The sequence below is a fragment of the Mesoplodon bidens genome (genome assembly GCF_964165515.1).
Source record: "Mesoplodon bidens genome assembly, chromosome: 1".
In the NCBI taxonomy this organism is placed as follows: Eukaryota; Metazoa; Chordata; class Mammalia; order Artiodactyla; family Ziphiidae; genus Mesoplodon; species Mesoplodon bidens.
Window position 1 is genome coordinate 193,518,510 of NC_138176.1, and position 17,054 is coordinate 193,535,563.

Below are 17,054 nucleotides of genomic sequence, written 5' to 3' on the forward strand. Positions count from 1 at the left end.
GTTCTATAAGTCAATTGCTAGTATTATAGATGGAGAGACGGAGGCACAGAGAGGGTCAGGAACTTGCCCAAGATTTTTCTAACAAGGAGCAGAGCTTAGCTGTAAACAAAGTCAGTCTGACTCCACAACTTAAGTTCTTAACTTCTATTCAGTGGCTCTTCATGTGGAGCACTGGTTTTGGGCACCATGCTTGAACAGTTAATGACAAACAAGCTTGGTTTCAGATCTGTCTGTATGGATGATGAGGGCTTGGACACTAATTTTTCTGAATGGATGAACAAAATATAAGACTTAGTGTGGGCATAGTAGCTGTTTTCAAAGATGTCAAGAGCCAGAGAGCATTATCAATCAAATGTTTGGCGGGGGCAGCAGAGATTCTCAAGGGTCAGATTTTAGTTGGCTATCATGTAAATCTTAGAAAAGACCAGTGGCTACCATTGTGGAATGAACTTCCTCAAGAGGCAGTAAGTGTTTTTTCATTGGAATGTTCAACAGAAGATGGATGAAGACAGAATTGAGGTATTTTGGAGAGGAATGAGCTGAGTAACTTTAAAGTACTTTCCAGCTCTAATATTATGTGATATGTAGATATAAAATCAGTTTAGGGGCAGATTACCTCTCAAATTCCCATTAATTTTTTGTTTTTCCCTGATGGATGCCAAATCTGTCAAATACTGCATCTGTTGAATCACTGGGTATATTTTAATGACAATTTAATAAAATGTATTTTCTTGATTACTAAATAAAAATGGCTGAATATACTGTGAAATTTTCTAGTTAAGAATAAATGCTAAGGTAAAATTTCACCTTGCTTACTAAAATTCACCTGTCATAGTGAAGAACTTTAGTATAGAGTCTACTTTTAATTTAATATTTTTCTATGACTAACAAGCATTAATTTATTTTTAAAAATCTAGTAAAAAAAGATTTCCATTAGACATGAAACATATGTTTCACTGAAGCATGTGTTCTTCAAAAAGATGTCTTTTTGAGATATATTAGGAGTACCTATTATTGTTTATATTTATAAAATTCAAATTTCTTTCTTAATACCACTACTATAATCCATGCAAGTAAATATTATTAGCAGAGTTTGTGGTTAGGGAGAATGCAGAAATACAAATGATTTGTTTGGACATTTTTATTTTCCTCACCAGAGAAATTTGGAACCCTTCCTTATGCTTCCTGAATTAGTGTTTTATTTTGACTCTCTAGGAGATAACTGTTATCTCTTTAACTTTTATTTTCACTATGTCTAGAAAAATATTTCCACTGAGATTCTTAATACATCAATGGTTATAATAATCATAAAATACAACTAGATTTAAATTCAGATTTTAGATTCTCAGAAAGTACTTGATGAACACATAAGTAATCCCAAACTGATCCCCTACAGGTTTTTATTTTTCATTAAAAATAGAAATCGTTGAAAAATATTTTCTACCCTTTGAACATATGTGTAGGACACAAGCTATATTTTCTTGAAAAACAGGAAAATCTAAAGGACATTAGTAAAGTTGGATAGTTTATTGTCTTATCCAAAAATTAGGTCACCAATGCCTCTGGTACAAGAATGAAAGTGGATTAACTCAACCTGGAATGAAAAGGAGACCAGCATGACTATTGCACCCTGAGTTCTGAGTATCTGATTTATGTCTAAATTAATTGTTAATTTTATATATTTTTAGAAAAAAAAAGGAAATAGTCATTTTTTTTCCTAATCTCCACCTGCCTGTTGTTAGTATGTGGCATAATGGTCTGAATGAGCTGAGGAAATTATTGTTTAGGACTCTGACTAGTTCCAGGACAGAAGCTTGCTGGTTTTCATTTCCTAATTTGTCAAAGAGGAACTCCTTGGAAGATGAACCTGAAAACTCACAGATATATCAAGCAGTATCTTGCTCAGGCCTCATTTATTCTTCAACATTTGTCTTTTTGAGTAACATTATATATGTATGTGTTGTGATCACTTTTCAACATGTATTGTTCTACTAGACTATAAATATAAATAATAAGAGGTAACATTCATTGAGCTAAAACTCTGTCCTGTACCCAGAGAATTACAAAATTAGACTTAGATGAAAAACAGTCTTAATAATGGCTACTATTTACTGATGTCTAACCATATATCAGTTACTATGTTAAACACTTCACATGCATAATTTTATTTAAACCTGTAAACAATCCTCTATAGAAAGCTCTTTTTTAGATCCATTTTGCTAATGAGGAAACAGAAGTACAAATGTTAATAATAATTTTCTCCAAGTCATATGTCTAGGATGAGAAAGTCAGAATTTAAAACCAGTTTGTCAGAATCCCAAGCCTGTGCTCTTACTTTACTGTCTTTCTCTACTTAAAATAATCCTAGTGATTGTGTATGTTCCCTACCTTTCTGCTTCCTTACATCATGGTGTCTTCATTGGAAAGGAGGCTAAAAGTCAGGAAGTCAAAGGGCACACATTCTTCCTATCAACTCCACCATGTGATTTCTCAGGCCACGTTTGAATTCCTCTGATAAAAGGGAGCTCAATTCACCTAAGAAAACCAGTTTTATCCTTGAGTATCTAATATTATTAGACAAAATGAGTTATCTTGGGAGAATAAAAGAAAAAAAATCATCTTTTCCAAAGTGTGTCACAATTTAAAAATGCCACATGCCTGATTTGATTTTAATCTCCAAATCATCCTCTGTGTTAGTTCACGTATGTACTATATTATAATTATCCCTACTTTATAGATAATGGGACTCACCAAAAGATTCGGTGGCTTCATGTATTCAGCCATTCAATAAATTTTTATTTGTACCTTCTATATGCCTGTTACCTTCTAAACTATTGGGGATAGAGAAATAAATAATATATAGCTCTACTCTTGAGGTCTTTAGAGACCATGACATTTTAGGGACTCAGATTTCTTCAGTGTAGCTACTCTGCTTCCTTTCTTAGTACTGAATTGTCATCACCAGAAAAATTCAAATAGTACCCATTGTGATATTATGATTTCCTAAAAGTTTCAAAGCACTCATAAAATGATGGTATTCTCCAAACATTTGTAGGAAGAGTGTCCTAGGAGATTACTACACACACACATACACATATATACATATACATACATGCATACATATATATGTGTGTGTATGCATATTCACTACACACAATTATTTCTGGAATTAAGCACTTATCAGTTTGTGGCTCTGCAATTTAAGAACATCTTTTTTTCAGCATACAAGTGGGAGGAGACAGAGAGGAAGATCACACAGGATGTTTTACAGCCAAGTTTGGAAGTGCATCACTTTTGCCCTTTGGTCAGAACTTAGTCACATGATCTCACCTAGACACAGGAGTGACTGGGAAATGAAATCTTACAGTGTGCTTAGGAAGGAAATGGAATGGTTGTGTAACTATAGTACCGGCTCTGTTTCACTTAAGATTTAAAAACTAGTTATTAATATTCTAATAGGTTACAGGGAAGAAATCATATGATTATATCTATAAATACAAAAAAGGGTTTAATAAAATTTAACACCCAATCGTGATTTTAAAAAACAAAACATTTCTTAGCAAATTAGGAATAAAAGAGAAGTCCATGAAAACTGATGAAGAATAGCTTATTAAAAATCTCTAGCTGTCATCATAGCTAATGATGACACATTGAAAGCATTCCCTTTAACACCAGAACTAAGTTAAGAATATGTGCTATTATCACATCAATTCACCAGTTTATTAGTCGGTCCTTGTCAGCACACAGTAGGATAAAAGAAAATGTTTAAGGATTGGAGAAGAAGATACACAGCTGCCATTAGTTACAGACAATATCCATGTCTTGAAACTCCCAAATATCTCACAGATAATTTACCAAGGTTGATGTAAAAAAAAATCAATATATATTTTCATAAACTAGCCGTAAGCAGTTCAAAAACATATTTTAGGTGCCATTTGAAGAGCATCAAAACATACAAGGTAGATCAAAATATATACTAATATAAATATTATACTGTATATAATATACAACTGTATATATACAAATTCAGATTTATATATATACATACAGATACAAAAGTATACAGATGATAATCATTTGTGGAAAGACTGAAAAAAACCTATATTAAAGGTGGGATATAACATGCTTATGAATTGGAAATCTTTTTTTTTAACATCTTTATTAGAGTATAATTGCTTTACAATGGTGTGTTAGTTTCTGCTTTATAACAAAGTGAATCAGTTATACACATACATATATCCCCATATCCCCTCCCTCTTGTGTCTCCCTCCCTCCCACCCTCCCTATCCCACCCCTCTAGGTGGTCACAAAGTACCGAGCTGATCTCCCTGTGCTATGCGGCTGCTTCCCACTAGCTATCTATTTTACGTTTGGTAGTGTATATATGTCCATGCCACTCTTTCACTTTGTCCCAGCTTACCCTTCCCCCTCCCCGTATCCTCAAGTCTATTCTCTAGTAGGTCTACATCTTTTGAATTGGAAGTCTTAACCCTGTAAAACCTCTATTAATATTTCAGAATTTAATATTGTAGGAAGGCAAATGATCTTAGCATTTAGATCTCAGCTAAAATGTCACTTGCTCAAAGAGGTCTTCTCTGAACAGTCATTCCAAAGTAGCCACCCAGGCACTTTCACAGGTAACGCCCTATTTTAAATAACTACACAGTACTTTACATCATTTAATAATTCCCTTGTTATTTAAAATGTATTTATGTATGGGTGGATGTATGTATTTCTTCCTTCATTAAAATCTAAGCTTCATGAGAAGAGGGACATTGTCTACTTTCAATGCTGCTGTATCTTCAGCATGCAAAACATCATCTGACCTAGAGAGGAAATGCAACAACAATTCATGTTGCATTATAATCATTGTCAAGCTATCTGGCTTGCTGCATACTTGTGTTTGTTACCGTGCTTTCTTTGTGTAGGAAATCAATGCATGTTAAAATAGCTATCAAAAAAAAAAAAAAAACAATTTCTACTTAATGTATTTTAGAAGTAGAAAGGCTGTTATATTAATTTTAACTATTGCAAAGTAAATTAGATTTTAATTGGATTACTACTTTGTCTCTAGTCGATCTGACAGAAGCATGGTGAAAATGAATACTTAAAATTGAAGCACTTTGCTTCTTAATCATAAAGCCAAGTCAAAATTTTTAAGATAGAGAAAGAAATCAATGACATTTGAGTAGCTTGGGGCAGGAGTAAGGAAAACACATTGTATGATATTGTGTGAGAACAACTATGAAATCAATAGAACTTCTGAGATTAAAAATATTAGACTATTAAATCCAAAAGTTTAGTCACTAATATTTTCCCTTGAGATTATTTTGCTAGGCAAGAAGAGTAGTTGTTTTCCAAGGAAGGACAAAATTAAATTAAAAATATTCACACACACATTATCAAAGAAATTTGGATATGAAACAAAAATGTTTTTAAATTGTGCCTATGCTCATACTTCCTTCAGGTTCTTAGTTCCAGGTTGTCTTAGCACATCTAGAATAACATGTAGAGCCCACCAGATATATCTTTAACACTTTGAGTGAATTAACTCAAACTCAAACATAAAAAGGTTTATTTTTATATCAAAAAAGTAATATACTTGCAATGTAGAAATTCTAGAGAAAAAACAGTATAAAGAATATTTAAAGTTTTAACTGTATATAGTGTTAGTATTTTGGTGAAACATTTTCTTTGCATATTATTTTCATTTTAAATTTAATTTCTGAATAGATAAAACATTCATTTGCTTTCAAAATCAAAACTGTATTCAATGTTTACATTGAAAGTCTTACTTCCCATCCATCCTTATTCTCCACTCCACACACACACTCTCCCTATAGATAACTACTTTTTGTAACTGAACTATAGTTGATTTACAATATTATATTAGTTTCCGGTGTATAGCATGGTGATTCATTATTTTTATAGATTATACTCCATTTAAAGTTATTATAAATATTGGCTATGTTTCCTGTGCTGTACAATATATCTTCATAGCTTATTTATTTTATACATAGTAGTTCATACCACTTAGTTCCCTACCCCAGTGCTGCTCCTCTCCCTTGCCCTCTCCCCACTGATAGCCACTAATTTGTTCTCTGTATCTATGAGTCTGCTTCTGTTTTGTTATATTCATTCATGTGTTTTATTTTTTGGATTCCACATATAAGTGATAACATGCAGTATTTGTATTTCTCTGTCTCATTTATTTCACTAAGCATTACCCTCCAGGTCCATCCATGTTGTTGCAAATGGCAAAATTTCATTCTTTTCTATGGCTGAGTAGTACTCCATTGTTTGTGTGTGTCTGTGTGTCTGTGTATATATGCAACATCTTTTTTATCCATTCATCTGCTGATGGGCACTTAGGTTGCTTCCATATCTTGACTATTGTAAATAATGATGCTGTGAACACTGGGGTGCATATACACAGATAACTACTTTGATTAGTGTCATGTATATTCTTCCCATGATTTTTATGTGAATAAAGACAAATACATATATATGTTCTTGTTATTATTTCTTTATTATTTAAAATATAGCATACTGAATGCTTATTTCTAAATCGAGCTATCCTTCTTTCTCTTTATAATACATCCCATAGAGAACAATTAATATATGTATTCTTATATATATTCTTTAATAGATATAGCTTATTTTATCTTTTTTGGCTGCATAGTATTCCATTATCCAGATATATCATTATTTATTTAACCAATTTTTCATTGATGGACACTTGAGTTGTTTCAAATCCGGTTATTACAAACAATGCTGTTTGTAAAACAAGTGACCTTGCAAAAAAGCCATTTCTTATGTGTGTGAGTGTGATAAATAGTACCAGTGTGCCCTCTGTATAAATTTTACCATTTTGCCCTCCTACCACCAGTGGATGAGAGTAATGTTTTCTTTAGCAACAGACTATGTTGTCAAACTTTTGTAATTTTGCAAAATCATATTATCTTTACAGAAATAAATATCACACTGTATTTATAATTTCAGCACTGTATTTTAAGGATTACATAGAACATAATTAATTGTAGGTCAAAGAAGTAGAAGCATGCCAATAAAAATAGGTGTCCAATAAGCCAAAGGAGATTTTTCATTTTAAAGTTCAAAATGTAAAAAGCAACTGTGTGATTAAGTCCTACTTTGCCTTTTTCCTGTTAATGACTTTTTTCCTCTTAGTTGTACTTCTCAGCTTTAAGATTCATATATATGGAAAGTTATTAAACCAACTATAAAATAATTTTACTTGGTTGTTAAAAAATTAGCATGAGCACTTAATTCAGCATCCCAGATTATTTTGGTATTATAAATTTAGCTATTATACCGTTTCTTCCAAGGTTAAACCTAGGTCTTTCCCGCTTTACTTTTTAAACACACAAAGGGTTTATTAGTTGATTAAGATAAAGGGTTAAATGAAAGTTTTAATTATTAACAACTTTCTGGTCCATTGATAATGGCTTATTGGACCTTTCTCTTTAGGGTTCCTGATTTTCCCATAATAAACATTGTATAGCTATCACTGTTTTTGCTCTTTATATTTCTTTCATAATGATACATAAATTCAAAAACATGTTTTTTTTTTTCTATTCTCTTCTCCTCCCATAGACTTTGTTTCAAACTTTTGGCATTTATCACCCCCTGAGCAGCTGACATTTATTTTTCTAATTGAGAAATAATAATAAATGTGGTAAAATAGCATATACTGTTAGAAATGAAATAAAAGGTCAAGGTCCTAGTAACCAGTTGAGAGGGGTTAGCTGTTGAACTCAGTCATTTCTGAATAAGGACTCTTACTTAACGTTGCCACAGATATTCTGTTCTGGAATCCCAGGACATGAAGTGACACTGGTTTAATCAGTTCCTCCTACTGAGGGCAGAGGGTTGAATGAGGAGGGATTTTCTTTAGCTACCACCTATTTGAATGTCTTGCACACTGTGGATTCTCCTCTCAAATCACTGGCTAGTTAAAATTTAGGCACCACTTACCCGCACTTGAGAATTAGCAGTGGACTCCTTTCAAAATGTCAGCTGTTTATAAACTCCTCCCTAGGGGTCATAAGAAAGCTTGTTTCAAATTCTTTATATGTATTTGTTTCCTTTGGCTGCTGTAACAAATTACCACAAACTTGTTGGCTTAAAACAACAGAAATTTATTCTCTCACAGTTCTGGAGTCCAGAAAGTCCAAACTCAAGGTATAGGCAGGGCCAAACTCCCTTCAGAGGCTCTAAGATGGAACTTTCCAGCTTCTGGTGACAGCATTTCTTGGTTTGCGACTGTGTCATTCCAATCTCTGCCTCCCTTTTCTCATCACCCTCTCCTCTGTGTGTGCAAAAGATCTCCCTGTGTCGAGCTCTTGTAAAGGCACTTGGCATTGTACTTAAGGTCCACACAGATAATTCAGGATAATTCTCTGTTAGGATCCTTAACTTAATCATATCTGCAGAGACCGTTTTCCCAATAGAATAACATTCCCAGGTTCCAGGGATTAAGACCTGATATCTTCTAGTGGCCAATATTCAGAGTATTGTACTATATTTAGATATGTTCTAGAACTATCTTCCACAGTCCTTACCGCAAGGCAGTATAACTTTGAGACTCCAAAATGCTTCTATTCAACCCTGCCTTCTACTGTCATTTTTCTTTGCATTAAAAATATGTTTGGGGCTTCCCTGGTGGTGCAGTGGTTGAGAGTCCACCTGCCGATGCAGGGGACACGGGTTCGTGCTCTGGTCCGGGAAGATCCCACATGCCGTGGAGCGGCTGGGCCCGTGAGCCATGGCCACTGAGCCTGCGGGTCCAGAGCCTGTGCTCCGCAATGGGAGAGGCCACAACAGTGAGTGGCCCGCGTACCACAAAAAAGGAAAAGAAAAAAAAAGTGTATATTTTTCCTTAGTACACAGTAATACATGCTCATTATTTTAACTTTTTTAAAAAACAAAAACTTAGCAAAATAAAAATTATTTATGACCTGGCTATCCGAAGATAATCTATACTAACATTCCATTTTTTCTAAACATTTTGGCATTCTCAACACATAGTACATACTAAATATATGTTTGATGAATAAACAGGTAAGTGAATGAATGAATAAATCATGCTACAGCTTTCTATCACATAAAAAATACTAGCTGAGGAAGTGGAGCTTGGATTTACAGAAGGTCAAATTGCATCTCTGCACTTCATCAGCTGCATGCTACTCAACTTATTTATGCTTCAACCTTCCTTCTGTAAAGTGGACAGTGGTAATTGTACCTCCACACATGGTATTCTAGAAGATTAAAACGTACATCAGAGTGCTGGCACACAGTAAGTCTCAGCAGATGGTTAGCTGTAATGATTCAAGATGGAAAAGGGAGATTTCACTCTGAAGGGAAGAATTTGGATTAGAAATTGTTGGGGGATAGAGTTTGTGTCAACAGGTGGATTTTTTTTTCTTCCAATTACAATCTTTCAAAAATGGCATGGGGCACCTTAAGAAAGGTTGTGAGATAGATGTTGTGGGAAAATTCTGGGTGCCTGTGGTATCGCAAAGGGATTCATGTATTAGATAAGCGTGAAAAAAGTAATTTCTAAGGTCTCTACCAATTTTGAGAGTGTAATTATAGAATTTTGGTTTTAGAATAATGTCTTCCTTTTTCCACATTTTCAATCTGTTTTTTCCCCTGTAGCCAAGGAATTTCTCCATTATCCAATTAATTAAAAACATGTAGCTAGGATGATAATGTCTGCGTTTCCAGGGAGAATGTTCACTTAGAAGGACCCCATCAGAGAAGAACTTCAAGAACTTCCTCTGTTCTGTCCAGAGGGGGAGTTCACATGGGGCAAGGGATCCTTGTGTCTGAAAAGAAAGATTTAAAAGCTTTTAAATAAATTACATCAAAACACTGCACATATTTTTTTTCTATCACAATTATTGCTATCCTGTTAGCTCCTAGGATCTGAACATATGTAATAATGTTATGCAAATGCTGTTTTAAAATTAGAGTGAACCCAGAATGACAATGCTTCTCAAGTTCTTAATATGCAGTTTAGAATATAAAGCATCAAGATGAGACATCAATATAGAGAATTTATTTCTATTTATTCAGTACTTATAAAACAATTATGCTATTATGTTTATCATTGTTAATTTGAATAATAGTTTGGAAACATTACATGTATTACTTGCTCTGATGTGTTTCATTAGCTAAAAAAATAGTACATTTTACAGAGTGCACACTTCATTAATATTATGCCACTTTTTCTATAACTCATAACACTGCTTAGGTCAGTGTTCCCCAAGCAGTTTGCACTGCAGAATTATTTTGGTAGATCCTAAATATGAACCAATTTGCAAGTCTCCCCTTCTCGTATCTCCCTAGAAGCACCCCAGAAATCAGTATAACTATTTTGGGGGCTAAGAAGAAACTCGATAACTATTTATAAACATTCTTCAAACTGCTTTAAGTAACGGTAATTGATTAGAAATAAGAACATGAATTGGGTTAATAATTAATATAAATAAGTATTTGGAATCTACTGTGCCAGTCTCTTTGCTAAGTGCTTCCTGAGCTTTATTTCCCTCATGTATAAAATGAGAGACATGACACAGAGTCATAAGACAAATTAATGATACTGTATAAGTAGAATACACATTTGCTTAGCAAAGTAATATATGGTCAAGAAATGTTAGCAATCATCATTATCAATATCATTTTGCTTTGCTGTTTGTTATTATGATTGCTAATTAGAGGTTTATTTGTTTTATTCTAGTCTTACGGACATGGTAGTAAAAACTGACTTCAAATTTTCTAATTAGTTTACTTCCCTGTTGACTCAACTAGATGATAATACTAACAGATGTATTTTTAACCTTTACTAGAATCATCCCATTATTTGGGGATTAGCAAAATATGGACCCAAAATATCTTGCAGACTTCTGGGATATAAGAAAGTCTTTTTAAAATATTAAAAGCAACTAAAAATACTATGTACCCAGCATTTTTCTACAAATTACACATATATTAGTTCACAGTTATGAAGTAAGTTCTATTTTTATCCCATTTTAAGGATGAACATGAAGAATAGAAAGGAAAAATATCTTGCCTGAAGTCACTTGGTTAATCGGTGGGAGAGTGGATATCTGGACCTAGGCAGTTTGACTCCAGAATAAATTTACTTAACCACAGACTTCATTGTCATTTGTAGATTGGGATATGGCTGGAGCACTAGTGGATACAATTTTATGTCCTTTATAAGCATACAGTGTCCTGTTTCCTTTTCATAACAGGGGCTTATCTGTAATAGGTTGGGTTTTTTGTTTGTTTGTTTTCAATTTTCTGCCTACCCTGAGTGATTCTCAGATCCAGGAGTACAAGGACATTATTGGACTTTCTAACCATTACATTCTCTGTGCCTAAGACAGGGCCTGGCACATGCTAGGTGTTATTTAATAACTATTTGTTGAATGAATTAATGAAGTTACTTGCTACAAAGAAGAAAATCACACCGATCTACGCTATTAAAACCTAATCTAGGGCTTCCCTGGTGGTGCAGTGGTTGAGAATCTGCCTGCCAATGCAGGGGACACGGGTTCGAGCCCTGGTCTGGGAAGATCCCACATGCCACGGAGCAACTGGGCCCGTGAGCCACAACTACTGAGCCTGCGCATCTGAAGCCTGTGCTCCGCAACAAGAGAGGCTGCGATAGTGAGAGGCCAGCGCACTGTGATGAAGAGTGGCCCCTGCTCACCGCAACTACAGAAAGCCCTCACACAGAAACGAAGACCCAACACAGCAAAGATAAATAAATAAATAAAATTAAAAAAAAAAAAACACCTAATCTATTTTACTCTACTAAATATTGTTGAGTAATATTTATTTCACCTTGATATCATTTTCAAACCTCTGTCTAGTCACATTAAAAATACACATATATTATCAAGCTGAGACTTTGCCTTGTTCCTTGTGATGCTCATGATCATTGTTCATGTTGGAAAAAAAATCTCATTATTGTGCTTATGAAACTAACAAAGCTACTGCATATGCATACATTTTTCCAATCCAAATCCCAGAGAATAAGATCACCATGCTTACTTTCAACAGCATCTAGTCTTACCCCAGTATCTTGTGGTTTTGGCTCAATGATCTGATATTAACTAGAGATGAGCTGCTTTTCTAATAGCAATTTTAGCTGAAAGCAAAATACTAGTATGGTTCTGAACTATGTTTCTTTTGTCAACTCTTAGTTGTCAACTATAAAAGACTTTAGCATATTATTCCATTTTGAAGTTTTAAAGATGCTTTATAAAAGGGATATTCCCTATAGGGGAGAAAAATAAGTGTAATTCCATTCTGAATATGCTGATTAACTATTGTCATATAATTATTGCCATAGGTAGTGAACTCCTGTCAGAAAGAGGACATCACCTTTCTTGTACTTGAGCCTCTTCTCTCTGATCATCCAAAATTTGCAGTGAGGTATATTGAACATCATGGGTTAATATGCCCTTTCTTAAAAAACTCAAGAATATTTGCACCCTGGATATTTTGCCACTAACGATCCCCAGCAAGAAATTGATGGCTCTACCTCAAAAGGTGTAATTGAAGAGTGTGTGGTAAAGAAATTATTTACAATTTGTTGGAAAGGTTACTGGAAACCAAAAGGATAGTGAAAAAGCTCTGGGCCTAAAAACAGGGAGGAACCCATTACCACTCTGGTCTACTGGAACCTGCAGAAGCCTGAAGGTCTAGGAGTTGTGGACTAAGATAGTCAATGCAACTAGGGTCAAATTGCTGCCTAGCATGGAGGGAGAGTTATCTTGGCTTGACACTGGTGGCTTTCTGACTTCCTGCTGTGGCCTCGAAACCAACCTGAAGCCAGAGGTCAAGAGAGCCTGGTTTATGCAATTTGTAGAGATTAGTCTCCTAGGGTACAGAATAGAGTGATCGGTGGATAGAAGATCTGGAGGGCAAATAGGGAATACCCAGCATAGCTACTAATAGAAAATTAAGGAATTGAGTTTGGGCTCAAGAGCATGGGCCTCATGGAGCTTGAACCTTCCTAATTTCCCATTTCTAACAAGAGGCATCACCTTTCTCTCAGATATACAGAAGAGAAAAACTGAAGTCATCTTGACTCTTCCTTCTTCATTCCCTGAGTTAAAGATATGACCAGTTTCTTTCATATTTCCTCAAAATAGATCTTTACTGCAAATTTATGCCATTTCTACTGCTGACACCTTTATGTCTTGACTTTGCTCTCTTATGTCACATTAATTGCTTTGTGGTAACAAACTTCTAAGAGGTGGTATTTTTAAATCTCCTGCTTTGCTCAAGAACCTACTCTGGTTCTCAGCTGTCATGGACAAGTGCAACGTCCTCTGCCTAGGGTTCGACTTCCCATAGCATGTCCTCAACATCACCAAGAAGCCTTACTTCCTAATTATTCCTCCACATGAATCTTCTCCTTAGTCTAACGTGCTCTGCACATATGGTTCTAATTACTGTTTTGCTGATACTACGTCCTCCATTTGGGAAGATTATCCCTAGCTCACTAAATCTTAAAACCTTAACCTCCTTTAAAAAACATTTCCTGGGCTTCCCTGGTGGCGCAGTGGTTGAGAGTCCGCCTGCCGATGCAGGGGACACGGGTTCGTGCCCCGGTCTGGGAAGATCCCACATGCCGCGGAGCGGCTGGGCCCGTGAGCCATGGCTGCTGAGCCTGCGCGTCCGGAGCCTGTGCGTCCGGAGCCTGTGCTCTGCAAGGGGAGAGGCCACAACAGTGAGAGGCCCGCCTACCGCAAAAAAAAAAAAAAAAAAAAAAACATTTCCTTCATATTATCTTTCTAACTAATCAGACTGCCCTTATGGCACCCTCTTCTTAAACTTTTATTATATATATATATATTTTTTCAACATACTTTGACACTCACTTTTTCAATAGTTATATACTGTTATTCTTCTATTGAGAGTAGAGTTTATTTCTTTCAAATACCTCACATCACCTGAGATAGTTCTAGAAATATTATCTGACATATGGTAGTGTCTCAATACATTATGTTTTAATCAGATGAGGAACTTGAATTATATTTGTTTATTAGTTGTTTGTTTGGTTAGTTAGTTTAGGGCAACTCTGGAAGAATTAACCAAACCCACACAAACAGTGCATACTTTTTGACTACGAATTTCTCTTGTAGGTATTTGTCCTAAAGAATAAGTTAAGGAGAAGCTCAAAGGTTTAACTTCACGGATGTTCATGGAAATGTGATATGTAATAACAGTTACAAAAAATCATAAACACTTTACAATAATAAAGGATGTGATAGTATGCATCTTCGAGCAAGTACCGTACTATGCTATTCAGCTTTTTAAAATGATGTAGATTATTAAATTGACATAATAACAATATATGACTTAAGTTTTGAAGCAGATAATAAATATTTTGACCACTATTTTTGTAAAAATTTCTGTATATATTAATACACACATATACATAAATACATACCAATATGGATAGTTGTATATGGTGTTAATATTGGTTATCTGTAGTGGTGGGTAAATTATAGATTTTTGTTTGTTTGTTTATGTGCATTTTCTGACAATATATACACTGCAAAATACTTAGAAGATAAATATCACAATTAACACCCTTCTCTTGGTTATAGATATTAACTGCTTTGTTTCTATACAAGGTCATCAAGTTAGTTGTTTCAATGAAATGACTTTATTTTACTTACTGAATGACTTAATGAACTAACCACAGAAAAGTTTTGGCAATTGCAGTATACCCTGCCCTAAACTTTGCCTACTGATAAATAAACTATTATTTTTACATCACAATTTGTTTGGAAAACTGTCAAAATATAAATATAATGTCAAATTTGAAAATGAAAATGAAAATTTCAGCCAGAAGTAGCTATTTCTCATCTACAAAAAAGACAACAAAGGATAGCATTACTCTGTCTTTTAATTATCAAGTGACGTTGATTGGGATTTCATAAAGGAGAATAGTTTATGTAGAAGAGTGGCTTGAATTCAACTTATAGGACATATGTTCAGTTTAAGATCCCAAATAGAGCCTGGAGACAGAATTAAATATGTCATACGTGTATGCATACAAACATACATGCATGCAGAAATGAATGTTGTGTCTATCTAGAAGGTTAGGTGGTATGTTCTAAAACTGAGCTAAATCACACATTTAATTATTTCACAAAAGCATTTCAGGAAGTAAGGTAAACTAGTAATTGAAACAACTGATTTTATTACTCTATATAAACCTCTCTATAAATGGTCTTAATTATAATGAATATTTTCAAAGACTTAGTAATCTTTTAAATTATTAAAAAAAATACCAGTAAGTAGAATGGAATCCATAGGCAAGAGGACACTAGATATGATGAGAAGTAGGAAATTTTACTTCCTGGAGGAGTAAAACAAAGGCAGTACCTCCAACACCTCACCTTGTAAGGTGCAGACAGATGGGGAGGTACCCTTCTAACCTCTAATTCCTTAGGTTTTACTTAGGGAGTGCTCTGCTTTATCACTCTAAGCCCAGAAGGAGGGACAAATATAACGAGGATAATATTCTCTGCCAAGCCAGGCAGAATGGAAGTTGTGTAAAATATTATTTGAGCTAAATATTGCTTCAAGTTGAGAAAATGGACAATATAATATAGTGGACAAGAGTACAGGCTTTTGAATCCAGTGTGCTTGGTTTTGAATACTGGGTTTACTATACTAACAGTATGCATTCACTTCAGCAATACCCTTTTTTTAAACATTAACCTTATGCCATGTGAAGTGCTAGGCTTTGGCGGTAGCTTAGGGTAAAAAACACGCATTATATTTTCTCTTTTACAGTTTAATGATAGAGATAAACATTAATTATAAAATCTTACAAATAACATAATTGCATACACTGGTTAATCAGTCTAAGGAAAATTCAGGAAGCTATGCAAGTATATTTTAGATGTAGTCAATCTGAAAAATTGGTATAAAACAACCAGAGAAAGAATGTAGTTCTAAGGTAAATGAGAGCATGATGCCATTTATAGGACAACTGACTAGGTCATAGAAAGCATTGAAAGTGTAAGAGTGGAAAAATTAGTTTAGAGGTGTAGGTGGAGCCAGACCTCCCAGAGCTTTATTCTAAGACAAAAGAAAGCCATTGGAGATTTTTAAGCAGGAAAGTTGCAAGATCTAATTTCTGTTTCTAAAGATCACTCTGACCACCTTAAGGAAAAAGAATGGATTAAAAGATGTTCCAGTATTGAGGGGAATTTAATGAATGGGTATTTGAAACATTCCAGATAAGGAGACAACAGTCTCTTGGACTAGGGCGTGGTGGTGGTAAAGATACAGTAGAATAGAGATAATGACTGCTAGGTTTCTGGCTTTTGCAACTGATTGCAAGATGGTGCTGAGTTAGGGAACACATAAATAGGACCAGAATTAATTGCATTTTAATTTGACTAAGTTTAGTTTAAGATGCTTTTGAGAGTCCTGGGTTTGAACTATTAATCTGATATTCTTTGCCTTATGGTTTAATAAAATCACAGTCATGGATGAGATAGCTTGGAGAAAGAAGGTATAAAGTCAGAAGAGAAGGAAACATTGAATAAATCTCTGAAAACTCCAATATTTAAAGGTCAGTTAGAGCCAGCAAATGTGACTCAGCCAACAGAAAAGTAAGTGGAAAACACTGAGACACCAAGGAAAGAAGGCACTTCAAGAAAGGGTAGTTAATAGTGCTGGATGCTCCTGAGAAGCCAATTTCATTGAGGACTGAAAATTTTCAAGCAAACAGCTTGTGAGAGTCATGTAATTGGAATTATGAGTGCACAAACCAAGCTGCAGTGGATGTATATGAGGAAATAGATTCAGTGTAGACAACTCTTTGCTAGGGAAGGAAAAAAATGAAACGAGAACTGGAGTGGGAGGTGGAGTCAAAGTAACTTTTTAAATAGGATCGAGTTTTAAATATGTCTCTGTGCTGATGATAATGATGCACTAAAGAGAAGAAAATCCAACAGAAAAGAGAGAGGATAATCAAGAGAAGACTA

The 17,054-nt window shown here is 34.6% G+C and overlaps 1 protein-coding gene across 2 annotated transcripts in view; it reads left to right on the forward strand.

The window, feature by feature from the left end:
- The window catches only part of ARHGAP24 (Rho GTPase activating protein 24), a 509,032-nt gene that overhangs the window by 215,293 nt on the left and 276,685 nt on the right, over nucleotides 1–17,054 (forward strand). The window lies entirely within an intron of this gene.